Raw genomic sequence first — 19630 nt, forward strand, 5'->3', positions numbered from 1 at the left:
GAGTCTGTAGAAGGACTTGGACAAATTAGGAGAACATGCAAAGTGGCTGATAGAATACAGAGAAGGGTGAATTAGAGCATAGACTATTTTCAAAATGGGAAGTCCGGTGTATACTGTGTCCGGTGCTCCCGATGTGGCCTTCTATATATTGGCGAGACCCGACGCAGACTGGGAGATCGTTTTGCTGAACACCTACGCTCTGTCCGCCAGAGAAAGCACATTTTAATTCCACATCCCATTCCCATTCTGATATGTCTACCCACGGCCTCCTCTACTGTAAAGATGAAGCCACACTCAGGTTGGAGGAACAACACCTTATATTCCGTCTGGGTAGCCTCCAACCTGATGGCATGAACATTGACTTCTCTAACTTCCACTAATGCCCCACCTCGCCCTCGTACCCCATCCGTCATTTATTTATATACACACACTCTTTCTCTCACTCTCCTTTTTCTCCCTCTGTCCCTCTCACTATACCCCTTGCCCATCCTCTGGGTTTTCCCCCCCTCCCCCTTTTCCTTCACCCTGGGCCTCCTGTCCCATGATCCTCTCATATCCCCTTTGCCAATCACCTGTCCAGCTCTTGGCTCCATCCCTCCCCCTCCTGTCTTCTCCTATCATTTTGGATCTCCCCCTCCCCCTCTCACTTTCAAATCTCTTACTAGTTCTTCCTTCAGTTAGTCCTGACGAAGGGTCTCGGCCCGAAACGTCGACTGTACCTCTTCCTAGAGATGCTGCCTGGCTTGCTGCGTTCACCAGCAACTTTGAAGTGTGTTGTAAGGAATTGGTCAGACCACTTTGGAGTATTATGAGCAGCTTTTGGCTGCATAGCAAAGAATGAATTTGCTGGCATTGGAAAGGATACAGAGTAGGTTTATGAGAATGATCCTGGGAATGTGAAGTTTAATACATGAGAGGATTTGATAGCTCTGGACCAGTACTCAATGGAATTTGGAAGAATGAGAGGGATTCTCATTGAAACCTAGATAGAGTACACATGGATAGGATGTTTCAAATAGTGAGAGAGAGTCTTGGACCAGAGGACACGGCCTCAGCATAAAAGGGCATCCCTTTAGAACAGAGATGAAAGGGATTTTCTTTAGCCAGAGTGTGGTGAAATTGTGGACTTCATTGCCACGTTGGGCTGTGGAGGCCAAGTCATTGGATATATTTAAAGTAGAGGTTGATAGATGCTTGATTGGTAAGGGGATCAAAGCTTATGGGGAGAAAGCAGGAGAATGGGATTGAGAGGGAAAGTAGACAGCCATGATCAAATGGCAGATTAGACACGATGGGCCAAGTGGCCTAATTCGGCTCCTTTCTGTTCTGGTCTAATGAGAGACACTCTCTTTTGAGCTGCTAAGATTACTTAGAATCATAATTAAATAATCTTCTCCCTTTCTTTTAGTTTCCTTTTAATGTTTAATTTTCTGAACTCAACTCTTCTTACTAAAAATCTAGTGTCTTCCTTTTATGTTTCCCGGCTGTATCTGCACCTTCACAATAAGCTAATGTGACACAGTTTCATGCAGTAGCACACTTCATTCCAGTCTGCCTAAAACTCACCATTCAGACACAAACTACACAGAAACTGCAAATCTTACATTAGTTCCTCGTTATCGTGGTTCAGTTGCTGCACTTTAATGTGGAAGTGACAGATGAGGAATGGAAGGAGAAGAGCAGCTCCAGTAGTATATCACAGATTCAGATTTATTGATCAGTCGTACATCAAAACACATAGTGAAATGCTTCATTTGCTTAGCAACCAACACACCCAAAGGTGTGCTGGGGGCAGCTCGCAGATGTTGCCTCACACTCCAGCACCTACATAGCATGTCCACAATGCTCGGCAGATCAACACAGAACACAACAAATAGAACATGCCAACCGACAAAGTAACAATAGAAAACCATCCCCGTTCCTCCTTCCCAACACATATACAGTACAGAGTCCACTCATCCCAAGGCAGGCCATCACTGGGCTCCAACCTCCAACCTCCAACCTCCAGTAGACTCATGGATTCGCAGACTTCCTCAGTGGACTCACAGAGATTCACAGACTTGGGGGGGGTCCAACCATCTGGCCTCAACTTCTGGACTTCCAATTGACTTTCAGGCTTCACTCTGAACCTCTGGTAGGCCTTTGGGCTTCAATCTGGCATTACGATTGACGTCCGGGCTTCAATCTTTGGCATCGACCTAGGACTCATCATAATGACAAATGAGCACCCTGGATGATGACCTGAACTCTGGACCTCAAACCCTGGACTCGCTGATGATGGAACCTCAACCTTGAGACTCATTACCACCCCTTGTCCTTGCTGGTCTGTCAACATGACATCTGACCATGTCCACTTCGCTAGTCTTCAAAAGTGGAGCAGAGGCTTGGGCTCCATCCTGCCCTCTAATTCCCCCAAATCCTAGTTCCTAAATCCTAACCTGACCCCTAACTCCCATCTCTGTCCCAAGAACATTCCTATAAATCAAAAAAAAACAAAAAAAAACATACTGCAACCTCGATGGAGATCTCAGCCCAGCGCCATTTTGACCAGAGCCACTAATTACCAAGACATGGTCAAGACAGATTCTCCACCACTGGCAAGATCTTCTATATCTTACCAGCCTCACCATCATCCCTGAACAACAGGGCACTGAAAAGTCACAAGCCACCTCTCAAAGAAAGTCACTGAAGATGAAATTCATCTTTTGCTTTCTGTCAACCAACACAGTCCTTCACTGTCTGAGGAAAAGAGTATTAAACTTAATATCTCAAACACATCAGAAAGCTCTTTGTTTAGCTGGTGCTAATCCATAACCAATTTGTACACTTCAAAGATTCAAAGTACAGTTTTTTATCAAAGAATGTATAAATCATGCAACCTTGAGTTTTGTTTGCTTACAGGCAGCTGCAAAGCATGAAATCCAAAAGAACCCTGATAAAAACAAGACCAACCCCCAATGCACAGAAAAAGAGAAAAAAACACAAATCATGCAACAATAGAAACAAAGAGCAACAACAATTCTGACCGAGCTCAGCCCTCAGATCCAAATCCCTGGAGCAGGCCCAAAGCCTCGGTATTCAGTTCATCATGTTAGCGGGGCAAATCGCCGCAAAGTTGCAGACACGAAGCACAGCAGCCAGAGGTAGACTCACAGCCTCACTGTCGCAGAGAGAGGAGACCGCAGTCCACTTGGGCCAGTGTTTAAATTGTCCAAACAGTGAATCATACCTTGCACTAGGACTTGAGCTCCGCCATGGTGAATCGCTCTGGGCATAGAATGTCATTCAGCATCCACCTCAAGGCACCTGAGAGATATACCCCATGCCATCTCTGTAAAATCCTCGAATCCGCTAGCAAAGTAAATAAATTCATATCAGTATCCTCTCTCAAGCCAACATCTCCAACTGAGACCCTAATTATCCTCAGTCAATTCCAAGTGGCAGTCACTTTGTTCACATGCCTGACCCTAGATTACCAAGTCACTTTACTCCAAGCTCCTTCATGGCAGGAGATCACCACGTGGATAGAAGAAACTATTCAGGAATGTTCCCAAAGTGTAAGAGCCCCAGTGCCTTATGGGAGTTCCTGCTCCATGGCAGTTCTAAATGGAGAAGCCTTCAGGATGACTCTGAGCGCATAAAGCCCCTTCATCAGCAGCCTACAGGGACCCTGAATAAATATCAGAAGGACTCTACCAAAGCACAGATTAATCAACTTCCCACCTACCCAGCACCAGCTGCCCCACCTGTGGCAGAGATGTGGTCAGCCACCTCAAAACATAAGAAGTAGAAATAGAAGGAGGCCACTCAGCTGCTTGTGCCTGCTCCAATAAATCCCCAGCTGATTTTGACCCCACAATGGCACCTTCAGGCTCTAACCCCATATTCCTTTGACAGCCAAAAATCTGGAATCCTCAGGTAAAGAATCCTGAAGCTTCACAACTCAGAAATGAGCTAAAAAATGGCAAATAGAGTTTAATGTGGGTAAGAGTGAGGTGTTGCCCTTTGGGAAGATAACCAGGGTAAAATTTACACTTTCAATGGCAGGGCATGAGGTATGCTGTAGAACAAAGAGATCTGGGAATACAGATCCACTAATTCTTTGAAAAGACACCAAAGTTCATTTTGGAATTCATAAATCGGGACATTGAGTACAAGAGTTGGGATATTGAAATTGTACAAGACATTGGTGAAACTAAATTTAGAGTATTATGTGTAGTTCTGGTCACCTCCTCTAGGAAAGATATCAACAAATCTAAAAGAGAGTCAAAAACATTTACAAGAATGTCGCTGGCAATTGACGATGTGAGTTAAAGGCAAAGTTTGGATAGGTTTGGACTTAATTTCCGGAGGAGAAAGAAGAGAGATCATATAGTAGTATACAAGATTATGAGGAGTATAGATAGGGTGAATGTACATAGGCTTTCTCCCCTTAGTCTGGGTGAGACTAGAACTAGAGGTCATAGGTTTAGGGTGAAAGCTGAAATATATAAGGGGGGCCTGAGGGGGAAACATCTTCACACAGAAGGTGGTGCAAGTATGGAGTGAGCTGCCAGTGGAAATAGCAGATGTAAATACAGTTTTGGATAGGTACATGGAAAAGTGGGGTATGGAGTGCTCTGGTCTGGGATCAGATAAGTGGGGCTAGGCAGAAGACTAGCTCAGCCAAAGGCTATGTGCATAGGAGCATTTCCGTTACTGTGCCGTCTCACACCTGCGCTGTGTAGAAGGAACAATGGTCAGCATAATGTTGCTGGAAGATCATTTGGCATAAACCAACAGATTACTAAAATGAAGGCTAGTTTCTCCTTTGCCTTACTTGATCTGCTTTGAAAATGTTTGTCACCAGATTTTTTTCTGTTTTGTCTACATTCCTCTGTAATTAACTGCTAACTATAAACACTCTAGAAATGAAGTAGCACCAATTCCACTTTTGTGCCCGATAGGCAGATTTCCATACCAATTATACGGCAATTGATCTGTTTGCCCTATCAGATATAGAGCTGCCTACTGATGCCTGTTTTCCAGTTCAATGGCAATGAATTCCAAGGTCCATTTTTAGTTGTACCTGTAGATCGGTGCCCATTGATTTGCATTTGTAATACTTAAGGATTTTTTTAATTGATTTTTGGTGTATCCAGAAGTATTTGAAAATTCTTCCATGAGGAAATTATTCCACTTTCAATAACACTGGCAACAAAATTGAAAATCCTCTACTAAATGCTAGTTAAGTAATAACTTTCAGTGATGGTAGAATAAGTTAATTGACACCATTATAGAACTCGGGTTTCTTCAGTTGTTGAATAGCTAACATACCACCAATAATACGATGATGAACTCCGCCCTCCCACTGAGATACTGCATTTCCTCAGATAAATGGAAACACTGTTGAAATTCTTGCCAATCCTGGTTTTTGGAAAGAACCTTAGAAAAATTACAGGTAGACTAGAGTCTGTTATTGTGGTTGAATGATTTCAGCCACCTCCCTTTTCAGATATTATCCGAAGCAACAAGAAACAATTTAATAGAACATCTCCAGGCTGATAATACAAATTATTAAGAGAACTGCAAATGCAGGAAAATAATAGAAATTTGAAAATGTTGAGAATATTCAATTGATCAAACTGCATCCATGGATGGAAGTAAAATAAGTTATTCTTTTCAGCACAACTGGTTGTTTCTGATTTTCTTTCTACAGATTGTCTGACCTGCATTTACAGCATTTTCTGTTTTCTATTTACAACTCAGTCAGCTTTGATCCCATTATTCATTATTCCTTTGACTGTTGAAGAAAATGTTTCTAAATTAAATTAGTTGATATGAATTTGGAGAGTACAGTACTTTCAAATTCAATGTGAAGCAAACTATATTGAAGTAAATCCATCTAATTACATTCGGAAATCTTGCTTAATCAATCTATAGCTGAGTTGTTATTTGAAATTAAATTTTTGAAGGATCAAATAATTTCATACAGATCTCAGTTATTTACATACATTCATTTGTTCTGCATTTTGGTTATCTCACATAAATCTGTTAAAGCAAAAACCAGATTTATTGTTTCAGATTGACATACAATTAAATTATTCTCCTGCTTTGAATGTTTGCTTTGACTTTTCAGAATATCAATGTAATCAGTAGCAATGGATCAGATATAAATGTTGCAAGTTTCACATTGCAAAGAGGAGAAGCTGAAAAATAATATATATTTTATATAGTAACTTAAAGATGATATTTCATTTTGATTGTCTGTTATTTGATGGTTCCTATATCAGAAAACCACTAAAATGTAAATTAGATATGAGCTGAAGGTTAAGTTGACATATTCTAGTGTGGGGCTCCTCTTACAGAGCTTTACTGTTCTAACCTCGAGCAACACTTTGATTGCTTCCTGCAGAGCTAATAAGCCACTTACTCTCAATCCAGTTTATTAAAAAACTTGGTGGAGTGGTCAAGGTCAGCTAGCGTGTCTAAAAATCAAGCATTGGTTCTGAACTATTTATGTATCAGATTAGATGTAAAAACTGTCATACTCAAATGAATTTTAAGTCATCAGACATATTGGACAATAAGATTATGTTGAAATAGTTGAAAAGGACTCCGATAAACTTCCAGGAAAGATCAGGAGGCACGATCTCTATCTTTTTACTTTACATTGCAATAAAAGAAGACAAATAAGATGCTAATCCTGATCCTATTTAATGCATTATTGACAAAGCCAAAATTATACCATTCCTTCCCTTTTTATTCAGTATGACTAAATCACAGCAAGATAAATGAAGTAAGAATTGAAAGAATATAATCTTCTCTGAAATAATAGTAAATTCAGCTTTCCAGCAGAGAGATGACCTTGGCTGAAGGGTTTGTCAAATAAATAGATTCCGGGCTTATAGCTCTAATTTCCATTGTTCAAGAAGAGAGTGAAACCTTTTTTTTAGAATTTATTAGATAAGCACATTTATTATTTGGCTTGGAGTTTTCTATCCATCTGAATTATTTATTACTAACCAAAGGCAAAGTGAATTCCACCATGAATGAACCCGAGCCTGGCTGTGAAGGGAGGAAGGTTGGGCATGGGGCTAGCAACTCCATCCCATAAAAACACAGTGCTACAGAAGCTCCAGAGGCCACATCCTTGGAAGAAGAAGGATCTTCGCCGGGATAAAAGAACTCTGGCAGCTGCTGTCGGCAGCCTATTCCCCAAATGAGGTGATGAGCTTAATTAAGTAAATAAATGCAAAGTGGACCTTAGATAGCAACTGCGAGGACCACTGCAGCCAGGAATCTGGGAGAGGTGGAATAATTAGGTGACTCCAATGCGTAACTCATCCACCAGGTTCAGTCTTGGTGGATTATCAATACACAAAGCTTCTGCTGTGGTCATTGAATTGCAGGCATTTTCTAAGGGACTGAGTACGCCATCTAGAAACACAAAAGTAGGTTTCTGAGTGTTTGCTCTAATTCCTTTATCATTTGTTCATTCATTTGTTACATGCCATATTGTATGACGTGGGTAACATGGGTATGACGTGGTCTTTCCATGATCATGATTGTTCTTGGCAAATTTTTCTACAGAAATGGTTTGCCATTGCCTTCTTCTGGGCAGCGTCTTTCCAAGATGGTTGACCCCAGACATTATCAGTACTCTTCAGAGATTGTCTGCCTGGAGTCATTCATCACATAAGCAGGACTTTGATGTGCACCAGCTGCTCATACCATCTTCTTCCTTGGCCTCATGAGACCCTGATTGAGAGGCTAAGCAGGTGATACACCTTGCCTAAGTGTGACCTACAGGCTAGTGGAGGGGAAGAGCTCCTTACATCTCCTTTGGTAGGTTCATATCTCCACCCTGCCACCCAAATTTCATTATGGGTCACTCATAGCATAGTGCAAATGGATGACGTGCATGACGTGGTTGTGGTAAGTATCTAAAAACTGCAGTCAGTTCCTGCAAACAGCTTGGCCACTGATTTTTCATATTTAGGCAGGCTCCTGTCAGAAACAAGTGAGATGCTGCTTGCCTATTTACAAGCCTCTCTGAATATTGTTTCAGGTAAGTGTTGGATGCCAGTAGTATAGCAAATATTTATTTCAATTTTGAATAGGCAGAAATAGTCAATGTGGAAAATCAATGCCAGTGTATCCAGATTCTAGCCTGGGACATGGTTCTCAACTATCTCATTACAGTGAAATGCTGATAACCCAGGTCCACCAAATTCCTGAATGTGTTTGATTATCAGCATTTTACTATAATGAGCATTATCAGATGTTGTTCCCATGAAGACACCAACAGACTTTTAATACATTTTAAGATGTTTTACAGTATCATATTAAATAGTCAGCCTGGTTCATTTTAAAAAATTGAGGAAAATGAGGTCATGTTGGGTTCCAAGCACCTAGTGAGTTTCAAGTGAACGCTGACACTGTATCTTGATTTCTTCTGCATTTTCCCTTTAAGATTACATTCATAAATACACATTAACATGGAATGAAGTGCAGATTTATAGTGAAATCATGAAGGTACTTTCGTCCCCAATCTCTGCCAGTCATGGCCATTAGCCTTATTTGTATATTTTCAGTATAAAGAATAGAATAAAAAAAAAGTTGATTATGTTTTAAAGTTGGTCACTTAATGAGGACCTTCATGCAATAGAACATGTGCCGGGAAGGTGATGATTGGGAATACCATCACTGCGATTTTTCTCTGATAGTTATGCTTCTGAATACATTGCCATTTCTCCTTTGTTATGAGATCTGAGTCCTGCTTCTCCTGACCTCTTGGCACTATGGAAGAACCTTCACCAGGAAAACTCCTACGTTGAGGAAGGTGGTTCACCATCACCTTTAAGGGCATTTAGGAATGGGCAGTAAACCACGGCCCAGATTTCAAAAACAAAATGTGACTGGTTCTCATTCCAACATGAACCCGTGTAGCCTCACTAGAGTGTGTTCACCATCTCTAAATATCACAGTCTGCCTTTGGAACCTGAACACACATTCAATATGTCTTCATGGAAAAGACACACTACTCCACATTGGTCCTTCCCTCCATTATCATTCCTACTTGCATTAAGTAACATAGAATGGTTTCAAGTTTCTTGAGGTTGCTTTGCCAAAATTCCCCATTCTTTAGTTAATTGCACTGAAGACCTTTTTTTCAAATTTCTGTGGGCCCAACACATCAAGTTGCTGTTTTAAGTAAGCACACAAAATGCTGTTTTAAGTAAGCACACAAAATGCTGGAGGAATTCAATAAGTTACGGTGAATTTATGGAGTGGACTAAAGACTCAATGTTTTGGGCCAAGGTCCTTCGTCTGGACTAGAAAGGAAATGGGGAGATGCCAGAATAAAAAGGTGGGAGAAGGGGGAAAGAGGACTAGCTGGGAGGTTATAGGTGAGACCAGGTGAGAGGGAAGGTGGCACGGTGGGGGAATGGGGATAAAGTAAGAAACTGGGAGGTGGGAAAGATAAAAGGCTGAAGAAGAAAGAATATAATAGAAGAGAAAAAATGGATTACGGAAGAAATTATTCTGGTTACCCTCTCACCCCTTCTCTTCTCTACACTTCCTCCTTCCCTTTCCTTGTACAATTGGGCCAGAAATGTTTCTTGGTTATGAGAGTTACAAGTGTTTTAGTTGATTTCATTACTTTTAAATGTTAGGACATTTTTAAAATCCAACTATTTACATGTCTAAGGAACAATGCGCTGGAGGAACTCAGCGGGTCAGTCAGCAGCAGTTGAAAAGATTAGTCGACGTTTCAGGCCAAAACCCTTCGTCAGGACTGAAGGGAGAACTTTGGGGAGGGTTTGAAGAATGCTGGTAGTTGAAAAAAACAGTAATTTTTAAGACAAAGGGGTGGGGGAGGGGAAGCAGAGGGCTGATTGGCAGGAGAATAGTAGTAGAAGGAGGCGGAACTATGAGGGAGGTGATGCGAAATAGGGATAGAGGAAGGGAGGGGGAGGGAATTACCGGAAGTTGGAAAATTCAATGTTCATACCAAGGGGCTGGAGACTACCTAGACGGTATATGAGGTGTTGCTCCTCCAACCTGAGTTTAGCCTCATCATGGCAGTAGAGGAGGCCATGTATGGACATATCTGAATGGGAGTGGGAAGCAGAGTTGAAGTGGGTGGCTACCGGGAGATCCTATCTGTTGTGGCGGACGGAGTGGAGGTGCTCGACGAAGCGGTCTCCCAATCTGCGTCGGGTTTCACTGATGTAGAGGAGGCCGCACCGGGAGCACCGGATGCAATAGATGACCCCAACAGATTCGCAAGTGAAGTGTTGCCTCACCCGGAAGGATTGTTTGGGACCCTGAATGGTGGCAAGAGAGGAGGTGTAGGGACAGGTGTAGCACTTACGCTTACAGGGATAAGTGCCGGGTGGGAGATCCGTGGGGATGGACGTGCTAGAAGTTAGTTGCAGAGGGATCGATCCCTGCGGAAAGCGGAGAGGGGTGGAGAGGGAAAGATGTGCTTAGTGGTGGGGTCCTGTTGAAGGTGGCGGAAGTTGCGGAGGATAATGTGCTGGATCCGGAGGCTGGTGGGGTGGTAGGTGAGGACAAGGGGAACTCTATCCCTGTTGTGGTGGCGGGAAGATGGGGTGAGGGCCGAAGTGCAGGAAATGGAGGAGATGCGGGTGAGGGCATCATTGATCACCGTAGAAGGGAAACCACGATCCTTAAAGAAAGAGGACATTTGAGATGTCCTGGAACGGAAAGCCTCATCCTGGGAGCAGATGTGGTGGAGACGGAGGAACTGGGAATAGGGAATGGCATTTTTGCATGTGGCAGGGTGGGAAGAGGTATAGTTGAGGTAGTTATGAGAGTCAGTGGGCTTGTAGAAGATGTCAGTGGACAGTCTGTCTCCAGAGATGGAGACCGAGAGATCAAGAAAGGGGAGGGAAGTGTCAGAGATAGACCAAGTGAATTTGAGGGCTGGGTGGAAGTTTGAAGTAAAGTCGATGAAATTGACGAGTTCAGCATGGGTGCAGGAAGCAGCACCAATGTAGTCATCAATGTATAGAAGGAAAAGTTGGGGAGCAGTAACAGAATAGGTTTGGAGGTGATTTAAAAATTTTTTGTCTTAAAAATTACTGTTTTTTTCAACTACCAGCATTCTTCAAACCCTCCCCAAAGTTCTTCCTTCAGTCCTGAAGAAGGGTTTCGGCCCAAAATGTCGACTAATCTTTTCAACTGATGCTGACTGACCTGCTGAGTTCCTCCAGAGCATTGTGAGTGTTCCTTTGACAACAGCATCTGCAGATTATTTTGTGTTTACTATTTACATGTCTAATTGTTTTTGAATGTCTGGAGCATTCAGAAGCATTTGGAAAGTTTGACACATCTTTGACACAGATTTGTTCTCTGTCAAAGCATTCCTCAACAGCTTCAGAGGTGTACCTCATTCTAGTCTTCCCCTAATGACTTATTTAGAACATAGACTAGCACAACAAAGTAACAGGCCCTTCAGCCCACAATGTTGGGCCAAACCAATCAAATTAGTAATCAAATAGCCAACTAAACTAATCCCTTCTGCCTACAAAATGCTGATACTGTATCTTTCCATTTCCCACGCATTCATAGAACACATAGAACATAGAATAGTACAGCACAGTAAAGGCTTTTCGGCCTACAATGTTGTGCCGACCCTCAAACCTTGCCTCTCATATAACCCCCCACCTTAAATTCCTCCATATACCTGTCTAGTAGTTTCTTAAACTTCACTAGTGTATCTGCCTCCACCACTGACTCAGGCAGTGCATGCCACGCACCAACCACTCTCTGAGTAAAAAACCTTCCCCTAATATCCCCCTTCAACTTCCCACCCCTTACCTTAAGGTCATGTCCTCTTGTATTGAGCAGTGGTGCCCTGGGGAAGAGGCGCTGGCTATCCACTCTATCTATTCTTCTTAATATCTTGTAGACCTCTATCATGTCTCCTCTCATTCTCCTTCTCTCCAAAGAGTAAAGCCCTAGCTCCCTTAATCTCTGATCATAATTCATACTCTCTAAACCAGGCAGCATCCTAGTAAATCTCCTCTGTACCCTTTCCAATGCTTGCACATCCTTCCTATAGTGAGGTGACCAGAACTGGACATAGTACTCCAAGTGTGGCCTAACCAGAGTTTTATAGAGCTGCATCATTACATCGCGACTCTTAAACTCTATCCCTCGACTTATGAAAGCCAACACCCCATAAGCTTTCTTAACTACCCTATCCACCTGTGAGGCAACTTTCAGGGATCTGTGGACATGTACCCTCAGATCCCTCTGCTCCTCCACACTATCAAGTATCCTGCCATTTACTTTGTACTCTGCCTTGGAGTTTGTCCTTCCAAAGTGTACCACCTCACACTTCTCCAGGTTGAACTCCATCTGCCTCTCTAAATGTCTCTTAAAAGTACCTAATGTATCTGCCTCCAGCACCATCCCAGGCAGCATATTCCAGGCATCCACCACTCTGTATAAAAAAACTTGACCCTCACATCACCTTTGCCCCTCGCACCTTAAAAGCGTGGCCGTGGAAAAATATACCGTCTATCCGCTCTGTCTATGCCTCTCATAACCTTATAAACCTCTACCAAATCTCCCTCAGCCTCCACACTCCAGAGAAAACAACCCAGGTTTGTCCAGCCTCTTGTTATAGCACATGTCCTCGAATCCATCTTTGATTACTCTTGGCCTAGCACTAGTGCAGTCAGATTGAATAACAGACAAGCCATCAACTTCCACTCAGTTTTCAACTGCACCAAAGTTAACTTGCATCTCTGAGAAAACTAGACATAAAGATTTCAAAACTATGCTTTCATTCATTTACGTTCATATTCATTTATCAGATAGTCAATTAAGTGGGATTTGTTACATAATTATGTATTCAAAAGGTCAACATAATACTGCAGTATGGAAAATGAAAGATTATTGTAACTAGTCCTGGGTTTTGATTAAACAGATCAAGGTTTCATGAATTAACAAGAACTTTGAACAATCTGAAATGCCCTGTGTTGTTTTCCAAAAATGTTTGCCATGTATCTCAGAAGCAAATGAATTGTAATCATTCTGTATGACTTAGGGAATTTATACATATGGAAACAGGAATGCAAAATGTTGAGTTATGTAAGTAGGTTATGTACCTTCAAAAGCATAATGCCTGTGCAAATTAATTGATTTTGAAGATCTAGATGCAAATTATGGTGAAGTGCAGAATAAAAATGGATTGCTAAGTGGGAATCATTTTATAATGAATGTTGCAGCATATTTTATGCAGGAAAAAGACGCAGGGAAATGATTAAAAGTAAGTTGTAGCTAAGTGCTTTAATCACCTCAAGGGTTCATTTTCAGGCATAAAACACATCGGAATAGTTATCATATCTAATAATGGAATGGGCAGTTTTGAATTCCTTTGTTAGAATGTGACAATGATTAAAGTACTTTAATCTCACATGGTGCTCAGTTTAAAATTCACACTTTTAATTGAATTAATTTCTCTATAATTTAGGACATTTAGTACAAATACTATTCATGTTTTCTGTGACTCAATGGTAGTGCTTGTACTTGGTGATAGCACACTTGTTCATACTGCACCTAAATGGTTTCAACACTTGTAGATGGGATGAGAAAACTTCAGGTCCTTCCCCTTTAGATAAATCCTGTTATGTGTTAGTCCCTCTTGAGGAATAGCCTTAAAATGCCTGACATGGGATGAAAACCACATATTGCAGAAGAAGCTATTTGAATCCTTTTCTTCTTCTCCTCTTGTTGTTGTCCTGACCACATCCACCCCACCACACAGATTCTGCAGCCAGTCTGCCTTCCTCTACTAACTCGGCAAAGGTAGACTAGGTGGAGAAAGGGCATTCATACAAGGTCTTTGATGTGTGGACTCTTAACCTCAGGTTGAAAAAACATCTTTAACACTATTACCTACTGGATCAGCTGCTGAGTTCAGATAATTTCCAGCAAGAAGTAAACACACTGGAATATCATTGCAGAGAATTGCTATGCAAATACATGCTCAGCATAATTAATTTTCAAAAATATCGGCATTCCAGAGAACTTTGCAGATCTTTTAACATGTTTCCCATGCTTCTCAATGACCCATTTTGGTCAGAATCTCAATATGTATTTATTGATGTATTTTATCTCATACTAACTTTACAATGGAGTTCCCAATATTTTAACTATCCCAATATTTTTCCCCAAAGGGCTTCAATTTCAGTGACTATGAGCAAGGAAGTAAAGCAGACCTGATACTTAACCTGTGTTTCATGTCTGATAGCCAGAGAAAATTACACCTATATGTATCATATGTACCTTCATATATAAACTGCATAAGATTAAGATACATTTATGCTTTTTGTTCACTTAGAATTGACGGAGGCTGTGAGTACTAGAGTTGAACTATATCAGAATCAGGTTTAATATCACTGGCATGTATTGTGAAATGGCAGCAGTACAATGGAATACATGATAAATATAGAAAAAATACAGAATTACTCTAAGTATATACTTATATTAAATAGTTAAATTAAGACAAGAAGTGCAAAAGCAGAAATTTAAGCAAATGGCAGGGTTCAACATCCATTCAGAAATCAGACAGCAGAGGGGAAGAAGCTGTTTCTGAATTGCTGAATGTGTGCCTTCAGGTTTCTGTACCTCCTTCCTGATAGTAAAAATGAGAAGAGGGCATGTCCTGGGTGGTGGGAGTCCTTGTTGATGGATGCTGCCTTTCTGAGGCACCACTCCTTGAGGATGTCTGGGATACTATGGAGGCTAGTACCCATGATGGAGCTGACTAATTTTATAACTCTCTGCTTCTTACTTCAGTCCTGTGCAGTAGCTCCCCCCATACCAGTCAGTGATGCAGCCAGTCAAAATGATATCAACCGTAAATCTGTAGAAGTTTTTGAGTGTTTTAGGTGACAAACCAAATTTCCTCAAACTCCTAATGAGATATTATAGCCACTCTCTTGCTCTCTTTATAGCTGCATCAATATGTTAGGAGCAGAGATGTCGACACCCAGGAGCTTGAAATTGCTCACTCTCCACCTCTGATCCCTCTGTGAGGATTGGTATGTGTTCCCTCATCTTAATCTTTCTGAAGTCCACAATCAGCTCTTTGGTATTACCGACGTTGAGTGCTAAGTTGTTGCTGTGACACCACTCAACTAGTTGGCATATCTTGCTTCTGTATGCCCTCTTGTCACCATCTGAGATTTGGTTTTAGACCCAAAAAAATATTGAGGTGCACTGGGATTTGTGGAAATTTGTATTAAATGTGATATAGTACAAAAATATTGTTACTTTGGATATCACAAACAAGAGAAAATCCGCAGATGCTGGAAATCCAAGCAACACACACACACAATGCTGGAGGAACCCAGCAGGCCAGGAAAAGAGTACAGTTGGCATTTTGGGCAAAGACCCTTCAGCAGGACTGGAGAATTTTGTGTGGTAAAATAAAATGTGCAATTCTAAGTGTTTGGACAAATCTTTATTCCTTTTTTTTAGATCCTGTTTGAAGGGTGCAAATTGATTGAATAGCGACTTAAATCACATGGCAATACCCAATCTACAAGGGAAACCCATCTTTTTATCATATCTAAATTAGCCATGGAACTTGAATTCTTGCCCATGAGTGTACGTAGCTAACCTGCCAACATATGATGTTGAATTGTCTCAGGCAAGTGAGACTAGTCCTGACGAAGGGTCTCGGCCTGAAACGTCGACTGCGCCTCTTCCTATAGATGCTGCCTGGCCTGCTGCGTTCACCAGCAACTTTGATGTGTGTTAAGTGAGATAATGTATTAGCTTTGTGGCATGCTGCTCAAGCTCAAGGTAATTCTGTGGTCTTCCTTGATTGAGCTCTGTAGTTTCAGGTACCACAACTCCAGAGTTTTGAGGGTAGTCCTTGGAGGAATTAATGTGCTGAAGATCTGGCTTGGATTTTATTATTCCCAATAGCAAAATCTCATCAGGCACTATTCATAAAAGATACAGGTTGATAAAAACGTAATGCATCTCATGGTAGGATTTTGCTTTAGTGCAGCTGATCTAATATATATATTTTTTTCCCACAATGACCTGTAATGTTGAAAGATCACAGAACTCAACATCAACTTTCTGCAGATCCACTGTGACCTGATGAAGGTTATTTGCTTTTATTTTGTGTTGCATTTGTCGTGCATAAATGGAGCTGTTAAAGTAGAGTTGATTAAATGTTTGCCTTTTTTTACACTGAACACCCTTTGTCTATCTTGTCTTCTTTTGCAATGTCTCCACCTTCTCTGACGTTTAGAAAAAACATAGAAAACCTACAGCACAATACAGGCCCTTCAGCCAACAAAGCTGTGCCAAACATGTCCCTACCTTAGAACTACGTAGGCTTTACCCATAGCCCTCTATTTTTCTAAGCTCCATGTAGCCATCCAGGAGTCTCTTAAAAGACCCTATCGTTTCCGCCTCCACCGCTGCCAGCAGCCATTCCACGCACTCACCACTCTCTGTGGAAAAAACTTACCCCTGCCATCTCCTCTGTACCTACTTCCAAGCACCATAAAACTATGCCCTCTCATGCTAGCCATTTCAGCCCTGGAGAAAAGTCTCTGACTATCCACACGATCAATGCCTCTCATTATCCTGTACACCTCTATCAGGTCACCTCTCATCCTCCATCGCTCCAAGGAGAAAAGGCCGAGTTCACTCAACCAATTCTCATAAGTCATGCTCCCCAATCCAGGCAACATCCTTGTAAATCTCCTCTGCACCCTTTCTATGGTTTCCACGTCCTTCCTGTAGTGAGGCAACCAGAATTGAGCACAATACTCCAAGTGGGGTCTGACCAGGGTCCTATAGAGCTGCAACATTACTTCTGGGCTCTTAAACTCAATCCCATGATTAATGAAGGCCAGTGCACCATATGCTTTCTTAACCACAGAGTCGACCTGCATAGCAGCTTTGAGTGTCCTATGGACTCGGACCCCAAGATCCCTCTGATCCTCCACACTGCCAAGAGCCTTACCACTAATGCTATTTTCTGCCATCATATTTGACCTAACAAAATGATCCACCTCACACTTATCTGGGTTGAACCCCATCTACCACTTCTCAGCCCAGTTTTGCATCCTATCGATGTCCCAGTGTAACCTCTAACAGCCCTCCACACTATCCACAACACCCCCAACCTTTGTGTCATCAGCAAAGTTAGTAACTCATTTCTCCACTTCCTCATCCAGATCATTTATAAAAATCACGAAGAGTAGGGGTCCCAGAACAGATCCCTGAGGCACACCACTGGTCACTGACCTCCATGCAGAATATGACCCGTCTACAACCACTCTTTGCCTCCTGTGGGCAAGCCAGTTCTGGATCCACAAAGCATAATCCAGAAATATAAATTGGTTACCCAGACTGACCTGAATGTACAGAAACAAATATTCTAAAAGTAAAATACTTTTAAATCTGAGGTACGACACTCCAGATATCCAGCAAATCAGTCAGTATCTGTCGAGTTAAGACTTCAGATTTGTGACCATTCAACAGAACCATCCTGGGTACAGAAAGCCGCCGGGGTTCGGATTTAAGCAGAAACATTCCAAACGGCAAAGAGCGGGCTTGTGCTATCAACGCAGCCCGTTAGGTCGCTCACCGGTCAGTTGATGAACACAAGTGTCATCGGTTATGGTGGGACGTCACAGAGTCCGGAGACACCGGCCAATCAGAAGGAAAGCTGTTGTGAGTTGATGCAGGTCTGGACGAAGAAATGGGAGAAGAGATGGTGCCTCTGGGAGCATGTCGGGCAGCGGCGCTCCGTTTAGTCTGCTCGGCAGCGTGGTTCTTTGTAACAGGCACCACTGTGGTGGAGGCACATGCTTCTTTGGACAGAGTTCCCGAGGTGTTGGGAAGATCTGGCCGCAGGGCAGGGGAAGGTTCCGGGAACAGCGCTGGCGTTCCGGTGGGATCAGCGTCTCAGGTGAATGGTTTGGGCACTGTGTCCGCGCCGCCACTGCACTGTCTGTATTACAACTGCGAGTTAAACTGTGTTCTACTGCACCAATCCTGACCAGAATTGGAGCTAATTAAGATTGCGCAAGAGGATGAGGAAAAGACCAATTGCAAGGGTTCAACTGCAGAACAGATATGTTGATGGTAAAGCACTAGTGGGAACGTTATGCAAAATTACTTGGTTATGCCGATACTTATTCCAGTTTGAAGTTATGTCGGTGTCATAAAGATGAGTGCAGTGATAATCTATACTAATATTGCTTGTTTTAGATTTGCTACACTGTTATATGCTGCCCAGTTTAATAGAAATATTTTGTAAAATAAGGAAGCATTGTTCAACTTGCATCCCATTCTTTGTAGGCGGCAGTGTAGACTTTGCAAAATCGGAGCTGAACTTCAATAGTTAGATTCATGTATAAAAGTGTCTTGGTTTTTTTTAAAATGGCCCTGCTCAGACTTCTCTCCATCCTCCACTCTCCACTCAGAACTTCTGAGCCAACTGTGCCACTCATTGGGACCAAAACACATCTCAACTCTTCTGCAAGAACCAGAGCAATGCTGTACTGGTCTGCCAAAAAAAAATCACCTTTTAGTCCCTGGTGAACCATAGGTCTCTCTGAATGAGTACTCAACTCCATGGTGTTTGACGTTCATACCAGAACATCAAACTAAAAGCTCTACTTTCATATTTGAAATGTATTGTTTTCCCCTCCCCATCTGTAGCTCATTTTTATTGCTACTGAAATTCTGGTTTATGTATTTGTCATCACCAAAATTATGTTTTTAAAGCACCTTTCATTTTGCTGTCTACAGCTGCATCATTTATAAGCTATATTACAAATCCTACTACCTGCCCCTTTTTTAATATTATTCACAGTTTTGGGTGAAGGGACTATCTCTGAGAGAGCAAGTGATGGCAATGCCCTTACAAAGTCGATCACTTCTGCAGCTCAAAATTGTCAGAGACGAAGGTCCAGTAAATAGATCCCACACATGAAAAGATTGGGAGGATATTTCTACAGCGCTTTAGTTTGTAGCTTGGATGGGAGGCTGTATGTGGTGGTGTACACACAAGCTTGCTGACTTTTGCCTTGTTGCTGTTAAAACCAGCAGGTCTAGGAAGTGCGAGGTGAGTAACACTGTACGTTTTGTATGGTGCACAGTGCAACTGTTGTGCAACAGTGTTGGGATGAATAAGCACTTGGGTTAGTGGATGAGTTGCCAATTAAGATTTATTATGAATGTTGTTTCACTTCATGAATGTGTCTGTGCTGCATGTGTCCAGTCAAGTGGAAAATACACCTAATCTTTCACAGCATCAACATCCATACTTTAAGAGCATCCTTAAATTATTTTCTCTGTCATTTTTTAATCTCTTGCAGGTAAAGATTTTGGTGCCGAGTATGCGTTCTGAACTTGTGAATGATTTAGCTTGCTGTAGGAGCTGACTGCAGTTGGATTTTGGGATTTTTACAAAGGTGGTATCTCTCCAGTGTATATGCCTCATGTTGCCTGTGACTTAGAGTGTCTTGGACAACAAGAGCACTGTTATCTACTGGACGATGAGCATAGTCCGAGGTTTTGAGGACCTCCTCTTCAAATAACTACTTGCCTTGATAGTAGGTGGCTG

General features: G+C 42.0%; 1 long non-coding RNA gene across 1 annotated transcript; it reads right to left on the reverse strand.

Moving 5' to 3' along the window:
- Positions 1–1803: 1803 nt before the first annotated feature.
- LOC134356827 (uncharacterized) lies at positions 1804–17782 on the reverse strand. The gene is made up of 3 exons (XR_010020443.1): positions 17645–17782; positions 3230–3351; positions 1804–2198 (listed from the first exon to the last, which is right to left on the reverse strand). It is a non-coding gene; the product is annotated as an uncharacterized LOC134356827 (long non-coding RNA).
- Positions 17783–19630: the final 1848 nt, after the last annotated feature.

This window comes from Mobula hypostoma, chromosome 15, assembly GCF_963921235.1.
Source record: "Mobula hypostoma chromosome 15, sMobHyp1.1, whole genome shotgun sequence".
In the NCBI taxonomy this organism is placed as follows: Eukaryota; Metazoa; Chordata; class Chondrichthyes; order Myliobatiformes; family Myliobatidae; genus Mobula; species Mobula hypostoma.